Source organism: Nomia melanderi, chromosome 4 (assembly GCF_051020985.1).
Source record: "Nomia melanderi isolate GNS246 chromosome 4, iyNomMela1, whole genome shotgun sequence".
Lineage (NCBI taxonomy): Eukaryota > Metazoa > Arthropoda > Insecta > Hymenoptera > Halictidae > Nomia > Nomia melanderi.
In genome coordinates, this window is record NC_135002.1 from 14,269,329 (window position 1) to 14,285,390 (window position 16,062).

A 16,062-nucleotide genomic window follows, 5' to 3' on the forward strand; every position below is an offset into this window, starting at 1 on the left:
GAAAATTCGTTCAAGATCGATTGTGGTGCGTAGCAAGATTTTCATGTTCGTTTCATAACGTCTACTATTGTTGAGTGTATTTTCATTTTATTATTCATGTAATTTCATGAGATCAGCTTTCTTCGCTGATGTATGAAGTGTAGAATGACTTACGAGGTGTGTGTGCGTCTAATTCATTGATGAGATCGTTAGAACGACTTCCAAACGTGCTTTATGTGATTACATTTTAAACTTGATTGCCAGCGAAACGCATAATGATTGATTATTTGTTCGGGAAGGTTGGATGCATATTTAACGACGTTTAAACGTGAAAATTAATTTCCGATCATGAAAAATGTTTAACAATGGCGCGTTTTAACTTCCATCGGCCATTAATCGCGCTTTAATATTAATGAACCGGCAACTTTTATTAACAGAGATAGCCAATAAAATTGGTGAACTTTGTGGTTATATAGACATTGAGGCGGACGATTTATTTATTCTCGTTTCTGACCGAAGCACGGTCAGAATAGACGTTTCATTTCAATTGAAGCAATTTGTGACAATATCGATCTATCCACCGTCTACTTTATTGAGTCGTAAAGATTTCTAATCAGGTACAAGAATTCGTGAACCTCGGCCAATATCAGACAGCAGAGTTTACTGATCCACAAGCAATCATTGTTGGGTTCTTATAACTCCCGGCGTTATTTTAACACTCCACGTGGGAACATCTACATGTTAAAAACCGACATTGTTATCGACATATAGGGCATTTCAAACAATACAGAAGTCAAATATGATTCAGTATCTCAAAAATTAGTCTGTAGAAAAATTAGAGCCTCCTCAAATTTATTTAAAATTCAAATTGGCGTTCCCTTTTTATTGTAATTTATTGGATAGTCACGTCTAATAGTTTACTCATTGGGAACTATTTCCTAAAAGAGAAAAGTTATTTGTATGTCAATCTTTTGGACTCAAAACCACTTCCGGTATAAATATTCATCATTTTCCAGTGAAATATCGATTACATTCTTTCTAACAAACCTAAAGATAAATCACGTATATCATATCTCAATATTTCATGTAGAGCTATATTAATACATTAAGCAACATTTAATATTGAATATTAAACTTTCTAATTTCATTGCGTTAAAACAAATGAAAACTGAAACTCACCTCTCGAGTGCAAAAAACTAATGTCACAAGTCGAAAAGTTTTACCTTTTTTTTTTACTTTTAGCATTGTTTTCAAAGTGTATATACAAAGGAAAAAAATTCATATGTACACTTTTATCTAACAGTTAACATTACTTTACCGTGGCGAATAATCTGTTTCCACTATCACCACTTTTCTATCATCCACTCCCAATGTAAATGCGCCCGTATACACGTTCCAGTGATAATGTCCAAGAAAATTCTGCTTACATACAGGGTGTCCCAGGTTTTGATGTTAAAACTTTGTCAGTATATTCTGCGGTATTAAATAAGAGAAAAAATGTTATGTAAACATAGTTTGCATAGTGATTTATTAAAAAGTTATAACAAAAAAACGGAGTACAAGTAACATGGGAATAGTAACCGACTTGCAAGTAGTGTTTATAAAATTCAGTCTGCGTCAAATTGATGCGTTCCGTAAATCCATCGTTAAGAAAGCAAATTTTCCAATTACGTAAAATCTGACCGTACCCCGGCCCCTCGAGGTTGACGCGCGACAAGAAGGCAACCGGGAAAACGGTCCTTAAATAGAACCGCGGTTTCAGTCTCTCTAGCTTTGTCTATTTCTGGCCGGGCATCATAAAACCGTGAGCCGTATCCTGGAACCGGGGAGCAAATCTCGGTGCTCCCCGCGACCTTTCGTGCTCCGTTCCACACTCTAGAAATTCGTTCGGGATTTAGTGGGCTGTCAATTCGCGGCGCATAAACGTCCCCCGGGAAAAATGAAACGCTGATCCCTCGGCTCGATCCATTAACGACAATACAGCGGGTCTCGCCGGCGGACTGCATTACTGACATTTCTGAGCGCGGAGAAAGGTGTCGGCATAAATCTCCCCGCGAACCACGCGCATAAACATATCCACATGATCGCACCGCCGTGAGAAAAATTCGTTCCCTCCCGCCCTACAGCCCTCGACTCGCCTCACCTTCGGTCTTTCTATCAATCCGCGTCTACGGCCCACGTGAAATTGTCTTCCATTTCGCGGGGAGTGAGGGACGAGACTGGGCCGAGGAGACTCTCCTCGCGCGACGCCCTTGTCTCTTCGGCTATGATTAATATCTCGCGGGAATATCAATTCTGCGAGTGCCTCGGACCCGCTCGCGCGTTTTACTTTGTCAACCGGGCTGCGGCCTGATGTACGGGGTGAGTCATGCATCTGGGCTAGTATGCGAGGTGTGCATATTGGATTGGCTGAAAAGTCTCGTCGCATTTTCGAGTAAGGTTTATACCTTTTGCGGTCGAATGTCGACGAAATGGCGGCTTCGAGATTCGATATCTAACATCGAAAACTGCGAATGAATAATTTCATTGTTTACGTGATCATGTGATTTCATATTATTTCATTGTTCGTAAGGAGACTGGCGTGTGGTTTTTTTTCTTTCAGTATTCAAGACTTCTATGTATAATTTACTTTTGTTATGAAAAGGAATATTAAAAGTTTAAGACAGTCGCGTCAATAGAGTTAATGGAAAGCTGTTGACCGTTTAATGGTTAACGTGTTGACGCCGGCATGTACTACCAGTGCGTCACACTTTGATGTCGCATTGGACGCGTGTAACATTAAATAATTTGATAAATTGGTATAATAGATGGAAAAAGTTGTGATATAGTTGAAATAATAAATTGAATAATTTTGAATTACAGTCAAATGCAGTTAGAGAATAATCTGTTTTTAATTAATCTGTTTTCCTTTTAGACACTTATATTATTAGATTATCTGTATTCCTTATCATCTATGACCTCGTCATCATTTATATTATTTTTGAAACATTATAATTAATTTTTGAAATAACAACATTATAATTATCTTCATATCATAGGTCAAACTAACCTATTTCGAATTTCTTCCGTTGCAGTGATTAAATACAAACATTTTTCTTACAAGTTACTAAGCGAATCAACATAGTATACGCTATAAACTAAACCATAAGTGAACTGAGATCTCAATAAAGGTACCCTTGCTATTTGTATAAAAAAATACGAATCAGTCAGTTTTACTGCTCAGTAATTCTAGTATTAAAGACATATGAGTGGCACTAAAGTCGAGCACTTTATTTGTATTCATTACCTGACATCGTGTCCGTTTATTTTCACAACTTTTTCGATCAATATCTCACCGATATATGTACCTACATGCATTAAGACAATTCACTCGATCTGTGTAGCGGTTTAGTGGGTTGAAAAAGTTTTTCTGACATTTATTTCTGTGTCAGCGATCTATTTACCATGCAAGACACAGTTGTAGCCCTATGCATATCCAAGACAGAAGTTTCCGAATCCTATTGCATCGTCAATTCTGTTATGTGTTTAACAGATAAGTTTGCAAGCGCAGCCCACACGGATAGTGGTTTCCGTTTCCGTGTTGGAATATCACGCGACAAGATTTGATACTGTATGCAATGAAGCGGGCAACTGTTATTTGTCTTTTACTTCAGGAGATTATATTAACATTTGCTCAACAAATTTTGGGTCAGTTTTAACCTGTGCAAACTGTTAACGTTGCAATTTTATTAAGAACGTTTGGACACTTACTAATAAGTGTGACAGTTCTGTGCATGTATATTTCATAAAATTATCAATAAAAAGGTACTTTTGTTGAGGATTTCTGTCCTCTTTTCGCCAACGTATACCAGCGATGAAAGATTAATTATCTTCATTTAATCTTTACAGTCATTTAATGATTACAAGAATAATGTGAATCTAATACTAAAGCAAGTACTCGGCTCGTTTTCCTAAATTATCTTACAATTACAAGTTTACGTAAAGTCTCGTGTTAGTCGTAACCTCTTGAGAAACTTCCCAACCTTTATTCGATCGAGAAGTCTCGTTATTCGAAGTACGGATCCTGCGAAGATGGACCGAACCGTGAAACAAACAACTCGCGAAACTTCCAATATCTTGGCCGAACGCAGAAATAGATGCAGCCGATGGCTCCTGCGATGGGTCAATAAAGCGTCTCGTTAACACGTTCGCTACCACCATTTCTTTCGTTGCCAATATTTCTAGCTGCAATATTTTATTAAATCCAATGAATCTTCGAAATGAAATATCGAAAAAATTGTCTTTATGCAAAATCACAAGCCAAATCGATTAAACTCATTTTTCGAATTTTTCAAGATTATCTACCTTTCTGTTTACCTTTTCGCGTCTGAAGTAAATTTGTCGAATAACCTTTTTAACATCACAAAACCACATAAACATTTTCAACCACGGAACGATACCAAAATTTATATCCGAAGCAAAAGCTCTTTTAAGAGTTTAAAGTACATAATTTAACGCGACGAGTACAAGTCGAGCCGGAGCAAACAGTTCGTTTTTATCAATCGTGTCGCATTACTGCTTATCATTACACTATAATTTATCCAAGATTTGATTTTCTTCAGCAATTTCTGTGTTTCTTGTTTTGTTTATTTGATCGATTTGGCAAATGAACAGTTTGAACATATGACGTTGAAAGCGAACGTGTTGATATCAAAGAAACACACACACACACATACGTGCGCCCGCGCTAACCACGCAAATTTGACAGTAATAACGGACAATAACCACGCTCGGGGACGTTTAACGACATCCACCGAAGGGGGCGACGTTCGGCCGAGTTACGGGGCCGTCCTAATTACCTGATTTAATTACCACGACGGAATTGCCGGCCGTTTCCGCGGTGCAATCGCGACACCCGTTACATATTCACGACGTCGTAACCGAACGCGAAATTGAGCCTGCGAGTCGACAACCGATCAATTACGATTTCTCTTCAACCCCCTCCTGCCCACTCCGCTCACCGGTCTCCTCCGCCGCGTATCTTTATTCCCTCCGCCTCCTCTCTCGCTCCTCTTCTCGCGGACCGATCAAGTACGATAAGTATCGTGCTTCCATTGTGTAAATAATGGCAGTCCGTGGGCTCGGGCGTGTCGATGTTATAATATTATACGGAATGGAGCGCGAAAGATTTTCACCCAGCGATCCGAGCGAGGAAATCACTTTTCACCTTACGGTACGATGACAAACGGAATTGCGGGATGTCGGGATGTATTACTCGCGCAAACGTTTGGAATTGAGCTCAGGAAGTTGTAAGTTGGAGGGATGAGTGGCTACGAATAATATTTAACTAATATTTTTAAGATATTTGGAAATAAGTTTTTTTGAAATGGTTTTGAATTAATTGAATACTGATGTTACAATTTTATTACATTGTGATGTTATTAATAACATCAGTTGTTATTAATTATTGGTGCGAGGAATTGTAGTTTGATAATAAAGGCTTTGTGAAATGTTCTTGGATTAATTGGGTAGTAATGTTACAGTGGTATTAATGACACAGGTATGTATGCCGTTGCTTGGTTAAATGTCATATCGAAGTTTAGGTATATTATATAGTTTCCACACATTAATAAACATAATTAATTTATCTAAGACTTCAAACTGCATTTCTTCATCCTACCGCCTTTTACGATTATTATAAAAATTAATTAATTAATATTAAATTAAAATAATATAATTATTATAAAAATTGATCGATGTTTCACTTGTCAACAAAGTACTTTATAGTTTGCGTACCATGTTCAAACATAGTCGATAAAGACGAAACAAATTTGGACATTATTCTCTATTGCAAATTGAAACATGGTGTATTTATTGCATCCTTTATGGCCAGTGGTTTTAATCGAATGTTCATTCGTTCCGACACTTCCCGTAACTGTTTAAATCTCTCCTCCGTTCACGTCGCGAACATGAAACTTCACGATATCAATTATCGCACTACCTTAATTACCATTCTACAAAAATCTGCCATTTCAATATAAACTCTCTGTTTCGATGTACCCACTGAATGTTTTGTAAAGCACACTGAAAAAGGTGAATACAATTATCATTTTCTGTCGCGAATAAAAAAACAAAAACAGTGCTGGAATTAACTGTCAATAACAACACCAACGCTTCTCTTCGTTTTATAATAGTTTCATTCGAAAGTAAGCATACTGACGAATGTGGGACGATTCACGTAATTTAAGAGAATATAGAACTTTCTATAAGATTAATGGAATTATTACGCTGCTTTCTGTCGGTATCAGAGCTAACCGATTCCGATGTAACAGTAATTACTCGTAATGGAAATCGATTAGCGTTTCCCACAATAAAACAGAATCAATGATATCCTTACTGACGGCCACGCCCGGTCTTAGCGGCAAGTAATCAGGTACAACGGCAATTTTTTCATCAGCGCTTATAGCCAATAAATTTGTGGTTGATTACTCTTCCCCGAGGCGCGGCGCGGCGCAAATGCAGATGGGCAAATACGTACGTACACCGGCTGAAGGTGCAGCAACTACTTGGAGCCGACGGTGAGTCACCGTACGACATTTGACCCCCACCAGTAGACCAGTTACCTCGTGGTGCATCACAGAGGTTCTCATATCGGCATTGGTTATGACGATGAAAATCCGTAACACGATTCTCTCTTGGCAACGTGATTCGCGCGTCCATTAACACTAGCATAAGCGATCTCTAAAATGATTAACACGTGATTCTTATAAAAACTGTGACAATTAATTTTTTTCGGTTTCTTCCTATGTTGATCATAGTGTTCAAGCAAAATTATTTATTTTTCGATTCATTTCGGATATTTAACACTTTCAAGAAAAATTCGAAAAAAATATATGAATTTTTAACACCAGTTCGAACCATTTAAAATGAAAACGTATTTTTAAATAGTGGCAGAATTCGATAGATTTCGTCAAGTATATTACATTTTTGTTACGAATACGTTATCCTTTGACTAAACATAGACCTCTAATATAAACTAGAGTAGAATTAGAATTAATAAATTAGTAGAATTTCATTGTGCAATAAATTATTTACAAAAACGTAGACATATACTGCAGTTTTTAGTTGCGAAGAAAATATTGCAAGGATTAGTGTTGCAAATACGACGTTAATGTTATATCTTTTGTCTATGTTTTCTGTCACCTTAAAGGCTATTATCAAAGCAGTAATGCTTACAAATACATGGTTATTCATTGGCATTGTTTCTAAATATGTCTTCCTCTTCTTCCTTTTATTGAACTATCAACAAAACTTCCAAACTCTCCAACTTGTAATTCAGTTTCAACTTCTCTAATCCGCAGACGATTAATCTATCAATACCATATTTATTAGCTAATTCAATTATACGCGCGAGTCGGTCAGTAAATAACCTACATCTTCTCTAAACAAAATGAACGAATAAGAAGGGTCTCCTTTATTGCCAGTGTACGCTTACATTCACCTGCTACTTTTCACCATAGTTGCCGACCACTCGCAAACCTAATTATCGTAACGAGATCACAAGGTTCAGTTATCGATCGGCTTTTATTTATTATAAGCAGACGTATAATATATTTTGTAACATTTCCTGTTACGCGATAAAAACAGAAAAACTGTTATTACAAGTAGCTCGCCGTACATCGAATGATTCAGCGTGACACGATCCCGTACGTTTGTCGATTCTACCATTTTTACCGTGTCCCTATTAAGTTGTAACGTAAATAGGCTTGATTATACGCGGGGTTTCTTCGTTTCGTTAATAACTATTAATTTCGCGAACCGCTAAAGTAGCTAGATGCCTGGTTTAAATCGAGTACAAATGGGCTTCTTGTTGCTCGGAGTTACGCGCGCTCGCAATGAGCCATAACTAAAGTCTTAGAATTAGAACATGCTTATACCGGTAACTGCACTTTATTTATGTTACAACCTAATAATTCCTTGATTATATCGTTACGTGTCTTACGAGTATTGTCGCGTCCCCGCTGTTTCTTCTGTACGCGGAATTGAGAGTTATATATGCAAGCATTCGAGTATTATAGAAGCCGTCCGGGTTCGAACGAACCATAAAATGTTGGTTGTATGCAGTTGGCGATCTTTGCGGTAGAAAAATTATATTCTCCTATAAAGATGGAAATTTCTAAGTCATCATTCGGAACGTACATAGTAAACTATTACGATTCGATTTACGGTGGCGTGAATGCCTGAAAAACAAATCGTTCGTGTGTCTCGATGAAGGGCAGCATTGAGGTTACATGTCCACATCGGATGTTCACGACCGCATCCCCTCTAGTCGATTCGCTCGCGTTATTAAAAACGACAAATCAACGTTCGAGCACCGAGCAGTTCACCGTTTAATGCACCTGTTATCGGCTGATCTTTACATTCAGTAACGCGCGCAATTAATATAAATGTTTTAAATTACACTACTTGATGGAAGATCGGACGGATCGGAGAGGTTAGGTCGAGAGATAATTATTCGCGTTGTCGTTCGTTTGATGAAGAAAAATTTATGAAACTGTAAAATTACACACTGCTGGACAAGAAAGATTCAATTAGCAATTAAACGGATAGAGAACAGCGTTTTTCGTTCGTTTCACTGAAAAATATCGCGATCGGTGCAAAGGCGTCTATAAAGAGGACATCGAGTTGAACGGAGTTTTTATTGTGAACGCACGACCTGCGTGAGTAATTTTCATTTGTAACTTGAGTCGACTAAGGATCTGAAAATGCGATATTAATAATTAATATCCGGCCGGAATATTCTTGTGTTTTGCTAAGGGAAACTTGGAAGACAAGCGTATCGTAAAAACAGTTATTCATTATAAATGTCTGATGCAATGAACACTTGAAAAATATTAATATTGATTATTGTTTATTAACATTGAATATTAATGGTTGATATGTAGTTAATATATTTGTATACTCTACTAAATAATATTTCATATAAAACAATCGTATTCTACTATAGTCCATATAAAGAGATAATTTGCTTAAACCATTAGAGTACAAAGTTGAAACATTCAATTTTTAATTATTATCTTAGTTTGCTTTACATTCTGTATTCTATCAATATTTCTACTAAAGCTAATGCAAAAACCGTGCAAAATTGGTACTTATTAAAAGTACTTATTTATCTGTCATTTCTAATTTAATCTTCTTGATTTACGTAAAACATTTTTCGTGTCAGTTGTGAAAAATATCATTAGTATTTCACTAGAGAGTAATGAATATTTGTAGTGAAAAATATTATCGAATGGAAAGGGTTAATAATGAACGAAGCATGTATCGAGGTCTCCAGATGACCTCGCTTCGTATTCCAAGAGTTAACCAGCGCGAAGTATAAGCTGATATCCTGTGAAAGTGCGGAAGAGGTCAAACGAAACGATATTCGCTGGTTTCGGGGCAATTTTTTACGCGCTTATCCCGATCGGAAAGCGCTGCGTCGTTTTCACAGCTTCCATCGTATCGCTCGACGATCTTCCGCAATAATTCTCGATGAAAGTTTCCGGAAACGGTGTGAGCCGTGGATAGGCGGGAAAAGTGGCAGCGGGGAGAATCTGCCGCACGGCTCTCCTGGAGCTCTGCCAGCGAAACGGAATTGTTAACGCTGATGCCTTCGAACAAGAGACAGAGGAGAATCGTAAGGAGGAAAGACGGAAGGTTAACAGAGGTTGACAGCCAGCATGACGGGCCCGATTGTGCCTCTGTTTTTCATCTATAGCGCTCGTATTTTTAGGCACTTTGGTACCAGTGACATTTCGCCGTCATCGGTCCGGCTAGTCGGTCGTTCCAGATTAAATGATCGGCTTGATTGAACCGACTAAATAAAGAATACCGTGGATCGTTGCGGTTCATGCACATGAAACGATAGATTTACGAATAGAAGCCTCAGTTATTGAAACACTCGTTATCCGAGCATTCTAAAATGGGAATGTTCTGTCATCTGTGGAGTAGATTTCGTGTCATGCCGATCTGTAGAATATTTATTTCACTTTGTTAAATTTCTTTGAGGTAATTACTAAACTATTATTTGTATTAAAAAATTGAAGTGAATTGGTAGGAAAGACGAAGTATGGGGCACTTGAGATTTTGTAGGAGTTATCTTAGTAACATGTTAATTTTGATGGCAATAACGCATAATTGTAACTACTAGGTAGTGATAGTATATTATTGTAATATATATTAATAATAATAGTGTTTTATATAGTATTTTATTGTTATATCTAAAATATATGAAACTTAGTGTAGTAAAAGTTGTATTATTCGAATGCATGTTCTTTCATTAGCTCTGAAAATCGAAGTTCTACTGTATTATATCTATAATTTGTAGTCTGTTTATTTGACGATACTATGAGGTTACAATAATTATAATAATACTATTGACAGTGATAGTGATTATGGTTTTAACTCGTTAACTGCAAAATAGTTATATAAACTTAAAGTATATTTTATTAATTCCTGAAGTGATTCGCTGTATATCGAACTTTCATAATAAAATTGCTTGAATTCATTGACGTTCCATTTTTACTTTGTTAGCTTTAAATTGACCGCACCCAACAATGTCAACAAAACCATCAAAAAATCAATACAGCAATTTTTTTGTTTTGCAATGGTGTATTTTGGAATAAATATCAAAGTTCAAAAGTAAACAATGCTGCAAAAATTTGCTCACCATCTTGATCCTACTGTCAATCAACTTTTAATTCTACAAAAGAAAAATTCTTACTTTGTATTCCTATTTTTCGTGAAAAATTGACATTAAACACTTAATAAACACTGCGTCGCAGTGAACTACACAATTTGCAGATCAGACAATAATGTCGCATTCGTATCGTTTATATTTCAATTTCATGTCGATGAATGAATTCATGCATAAAATAATATTCAATTTCATACTCAAATCTTATAATGTAGGGGTATTAACGAAACACGCGAAATATATACACAGTAGTGATCAATTAAATCGGATGATTGTATTCACCTATAATGTAAATATACCAAAACTGTACACCATTTGAAGATTTAATAAAGATACACTTATTTCGCACCATTTAATCAACCATTTCACAAAGATTATGGAAAATTTGATTATGGAAAAGCACAGAGTATCCAGAGTATAATGCTTTTATAGTATCTGTTATGAAGTGTCCATTTCTTATATTTTTCCACAAAAATACCTCTGGTCGGTATATAATTTACCATTTAATCAAAGAATAACAGACGCTTCTCCGAGGAATTACTTATTAGTTATTAATCTCTGAGAATCATAAATTGTTTGAAACATTAATAGAAAAATTTGAAGAAGCTAGTTTGAATATTCTAGTATTAGAACTACCGATCAGATAAGTGACCATCTCCTATTTTTGTTATAGAAACTATAAGAGTTTATTGGATTTCAATTTGCACATTACCTAATCAACTACTTTATTCAATAATTCAATAATAATAAAATTCAGTCGTTACATGATTTAATATAGCGAAATTATAAAGTTCGTTATTTAATATCAAATTTTAATATTTAATAAAATAGCATTATTCCTTAAATTGCTTGTGATTTCTCAATAAATTAATTTTAGAAACTGTTGTCTATATCTCATCAGAAAATGTTGAATATCTCTAGTGAAAACCTTTCGAGTTCAAAGGGTTAACCCTTTACAATCGAATACCATCACAATAACGACTTAGAATTTTAATATCTAAATTCGAAAGCTGCAAATAAATAATTTAACTACTTTAATGGTGAGAAATTAATATGTTTAGTTTTTTTTCTACTGTTCAACCAGTTAAGTAGGGAACTTAGCTCCGAAAATCTCTTACTGTACGCACAATAAAATCAAACAATTAAGTGTATATTCGCCAAATACAGGGAAAGCTCACTTATAATATATTCTGACAAAACCCTAAAGCAAAACGAAGGAAAAACACGAATAATTGATTGTTGAAAGAATCAGTGTCATTTTGAACTTTAAGATGACGTGTATACCCGTTGAACGCAGTTAACTGGTTAATATAAATACAATACTTTTTAAAAACAGTGAACCCTTCAACGTCACCCTCCCGAACATCACTCACCCCGTTGCGCACGATTGTCGAATTAATTTCTGCGGCGCTCGCGGTGCGAATTGCAAGCCTGGGAAATACGGAGACCTATTCGAAGTCCCTTATCTTCCGAATTATTTTCCTCCCGTTTCGCGCGTAAGAGGATAAAGTTCCGTGGCGGCCGGGTATTATGTAACCGTATTAACCGCGACAGCGCACGTATGCCCGGGAAATGAAGGGGAGAAAGAGAGAGAGGGAGTGAGGATCATCGGCGGAAGAACGGTAGGAGGAGCCGCGCCGGGTATTTCGAAGCCGCCGCTGCCATTTCCACGAAGTGGATTCTAATTACGACCAAAGATGATACATGGTTTTCTCCGCTTTTACTCGGCCCCGACTTCTCCACTCCACCTCACCTCTAACCCCCTTCGTTCCATCCTCGTCCTGTTCCTCCGGTTCACCGGTGACGGGAACCAAATCTCTCGCGTCTATTCCCTCTTCTTCGCAGTGGCCTGTTGAATGGATGATTAAGTTCCTCGCCGTTTTCAATTCACCGTTTCCCCTTTTCTTTCGCCCTTCATCCCGTGCCACGATAAAATCGAATTCTTCGATTTGTATGGTTTGATTTAATATTCTGGGGTTAAAAGGGAGACGGAGGTGATGTTTGTTGGAGTAATTAGAAGGTAAAAATAAATTGAGGGATTAGGATAAATGTGGGGTTGTCATTGGAAATTGATAATATTCGTTTTTCACGATTACTGTATAGTTGTAGTTTTTGTGTTTGTAGCCACTTTCGAAGTAACTAACTGTACCTTTCTATATATAATGTAGGGAATAGTAATATTCTTTTAAAACAAGTTAATAAAAATACTTCATCATACGAAATCCTCGGTGAAAACAACCATCGTAAAGATTATTTTTGCTTGCACTTGTCTTCCCATTTGTAACGCTATAATCATATTCCACGTTGGAAATTCGATATCCCAGAGAAAGGAACCACTATAAAAACGTTTCCGACTGTATCCAAGAGACATCGCTCTCCGAACTAACAGCTCACCGTGATCGTGATAAATCGTTAATGAAACACTTTGTACAATATCTCGGCGGAGTCCCATTTATTTTCGTTAGACCAATCAGGCTTAGATCCCGGTCAGAAAGTAAGAATATGGGACGACTCTGAGGGGCTACCGACCGACTGAAAGATTTATTCGCGAGTTTGTCCGTTTTCACTTGCCCGCGAGGACTCAGAGGGCGAAGGGGGTACAGAAGAGACAGGCGGACGAGAGGATACATCGTAAGGCGGGGGTGCTCATAGGTTGAACGTCCGCTGCATCGAATATAAATAGCAGTCGGCGACGTTCGTCCACCTCGTCTCTCTTCTCACCCTTTTACTTGTTCTTTTTCTTTTCCCCGTCGTCCTCTCCTTTTTCTTCTTCTTCTTCTTCCTCCTCTGTGTCGTCTTCGCCGTCGACGTCGCCTTCCCGCCGCTTTTCACTCGGCTCAGAGAAAGCCCCATCGATTCCAGCAAACAGCCACGGGAACTCTACGAGGCGTAAATTTAATTAGCGAACGATCCGTTCAGCTCGACCGGATTAATTTTAACGAAATTATAACGTTCACCGCACGATGAAATTCTTCTTTCTTGGAGATGCACGATTGATATTACTTCTCATTTGCGAGCAGACATTGTATCGCATTTTAGTTATGATTATGTTGGCAGACGCTACGATGCTAACGAGCCGTGGAGATGATCAAAGATTTGTTGTGTGTTTTCTTGTTGTATAGTGAGATATAATGTCTTAATGGAAATTTGATAATAATGTTTTGGCAAATGCGGGGTACTTATTTCGTACAAGATGCTCTATGATTAGTAGTATAGCTATTAAGAAGTTGCATTTGCAATGAAAATTAAGTTGGAAGTATAGAATGAAATCTTTTTGACAGTGTGATAGACAGAAAATTATTCGTCGTGCAGATAAATAAAGGATTTAATATAATTTTGTATAAATATTGAGCATACGTAATTTCGTTGTAAGATATTTATACTATTATGAGTATAATAGTCATGAGCGTATTGTTCTTTTGGTTTTTATAGAATTAATACATTTTAAAAAATTTTAAAGGATAAAGTTCTTTCGATTCTTGGTTATTTGTATTCGCGAAATTATTTCAAGGAAATAATCTAAATCTTCGGCAAAGCACAAACAATGGCAATGCCCCGAAAATTTCGAATATTCTAACCCCAGAATCCTCAGAATTATAGTACCTATATTTCCTCGTATTTGGGAATGTGTTAGCTAAATACACGGCGAATAATTACATTCGATATCGGGAATTTCAAAGGAATGTTCCATAATATGTCGGCATATTGACACTAATATAATCTAAGGATTTATTTACTGCTACTTGTATCCGTGTGAAACTTTCACCGGTAAATTGGTCAAATAAATAAATTGAGAAAAATTTACTATTATTAGTCTACGAGAATCTTCATGCATCTACAGTGTATAATACATTAAGAATAACTAGTATACTGATATATTTCATAAAATGCAGTTACTCAATTAATTTATTAAAATGCCACAGTAGTATCGAACAAAATAAGGAATTAATAAATACTAATAAAGTAACGAAATCTTCCTAATTTTGCTTTTAGTAAATTGTTCTTTTAGTTAATCAATTTAGTAAATTTCTAATGATAGTAATAATAATAATTATCCTGAAATGAAGTACTTCGCATAATACAATTCTTTTAAATTTGACGAGTGGAGATGTGAACACGTGCAAGCCGGGGGTTCAAAATCTGCCCTTCTCGGAACATTTGCAGCCGCATGTTCGAATCTGTTCCGCATTTGGTCCAGTTGAATTGTAATGATATTCGGAGATCCCCGGACTAACAGGGCTTTCTGGGTGGCTAGGAAGACACGTGTTCGTAAACCAGCACTCACCCCATGTTAGGGTGATTTACATCGGATTCTGACGAGCTACTCTAGAGCCTTTAATTGAGTCGGCGTCGTATTATCGAATGAATATCTTGTATCTGTTCGGCTGGATCAAACACAAACGAGACGTTTTGTCTGGTAATGGTAAATATTAATTATTTTTTAGTTTGAACATTATTTAGATTAAAATGAGTGACTCTCATAAAACTTTTAATAATGAAATTTTCTTCTCATGAAAAGTCTAATAATAATAACGTACTATACGACTTACAGACAAAGCCTTGAATTAAAGAATAGTTGATTTTCGTATAAAAATCGTATAACTTGTATAATTTTATCATAACTTTTATCAGAACTTAGTATAATCCCAGCAGAAAACATCTAATTTTAAGTAATTTTTCTTTCGTTTAGATTCTGATAGTTATTATAACCGCACGTTAATGATTGTACTGCCAAAGAGAATGACAGCAATTGATTTAATACCGATAAAAAAATAAATGAACAAACTTTTCCTAGTTTCTGAATGTGTCTTTGTATCTGTACAACAGTAAATCTTCGTAGGTAATAAGTTTTCAAAAAGAAATATCAAGAAATTAGTCGATTTTTCTGCTATAACAGGAGCAAATCCTTTCAAATCCAGCGAATAACATACTTGAAATTACAATAGTATTTAATTGAATGATCGAAGTAAGTACTAAATGTTATGCATACGAATTTTAAATATTTACCGGAAAGTTCGATGAATACTTTGTCCACGTAGAACCGAATATTTACTTGCAAAATTCGTAGTAAAAGCTAATACTTCTTTTTATGCACACGACCCATTAATCAGCGCCTCTGCTCGGTTGGCCAGCCTCTAAATTTCATTTTAATTACTAGTCATTACGTCGATCCTGGGCCGGTAACCTACTTCTCGATCTCGAGGACACGAGCACGCGACTTTCCGTGTCGGGACCTCGTTCTTATATTTATCCGTTGTCCTCGCGGACATGTTCGAGACTCCTTCTTTCTCCGCGATCAGCTTGGCCCTAACAATCGTCAATTAACCCTTATGCGGGCAACCATGTTGTACCCAGATATACACTTT

At 36.6% G+C, this 16,062-nt stretch overlaps 1 protein-coding gene across 6 annotated transcripts in view; it reads left to right on the plus strand.

Annotated features, from left to right (window-relative positions):
* scalloped (TEA domain transcription factor 1 homolog scalloped) overlaps positions 1-16,062 on the plus strand; it is a 238,342-nt gene that overhangs the window by 135,912 nt on the left and 86,368 nt on the right. The gene's annotated exons all lie outside the window — the stretch shown is intronic.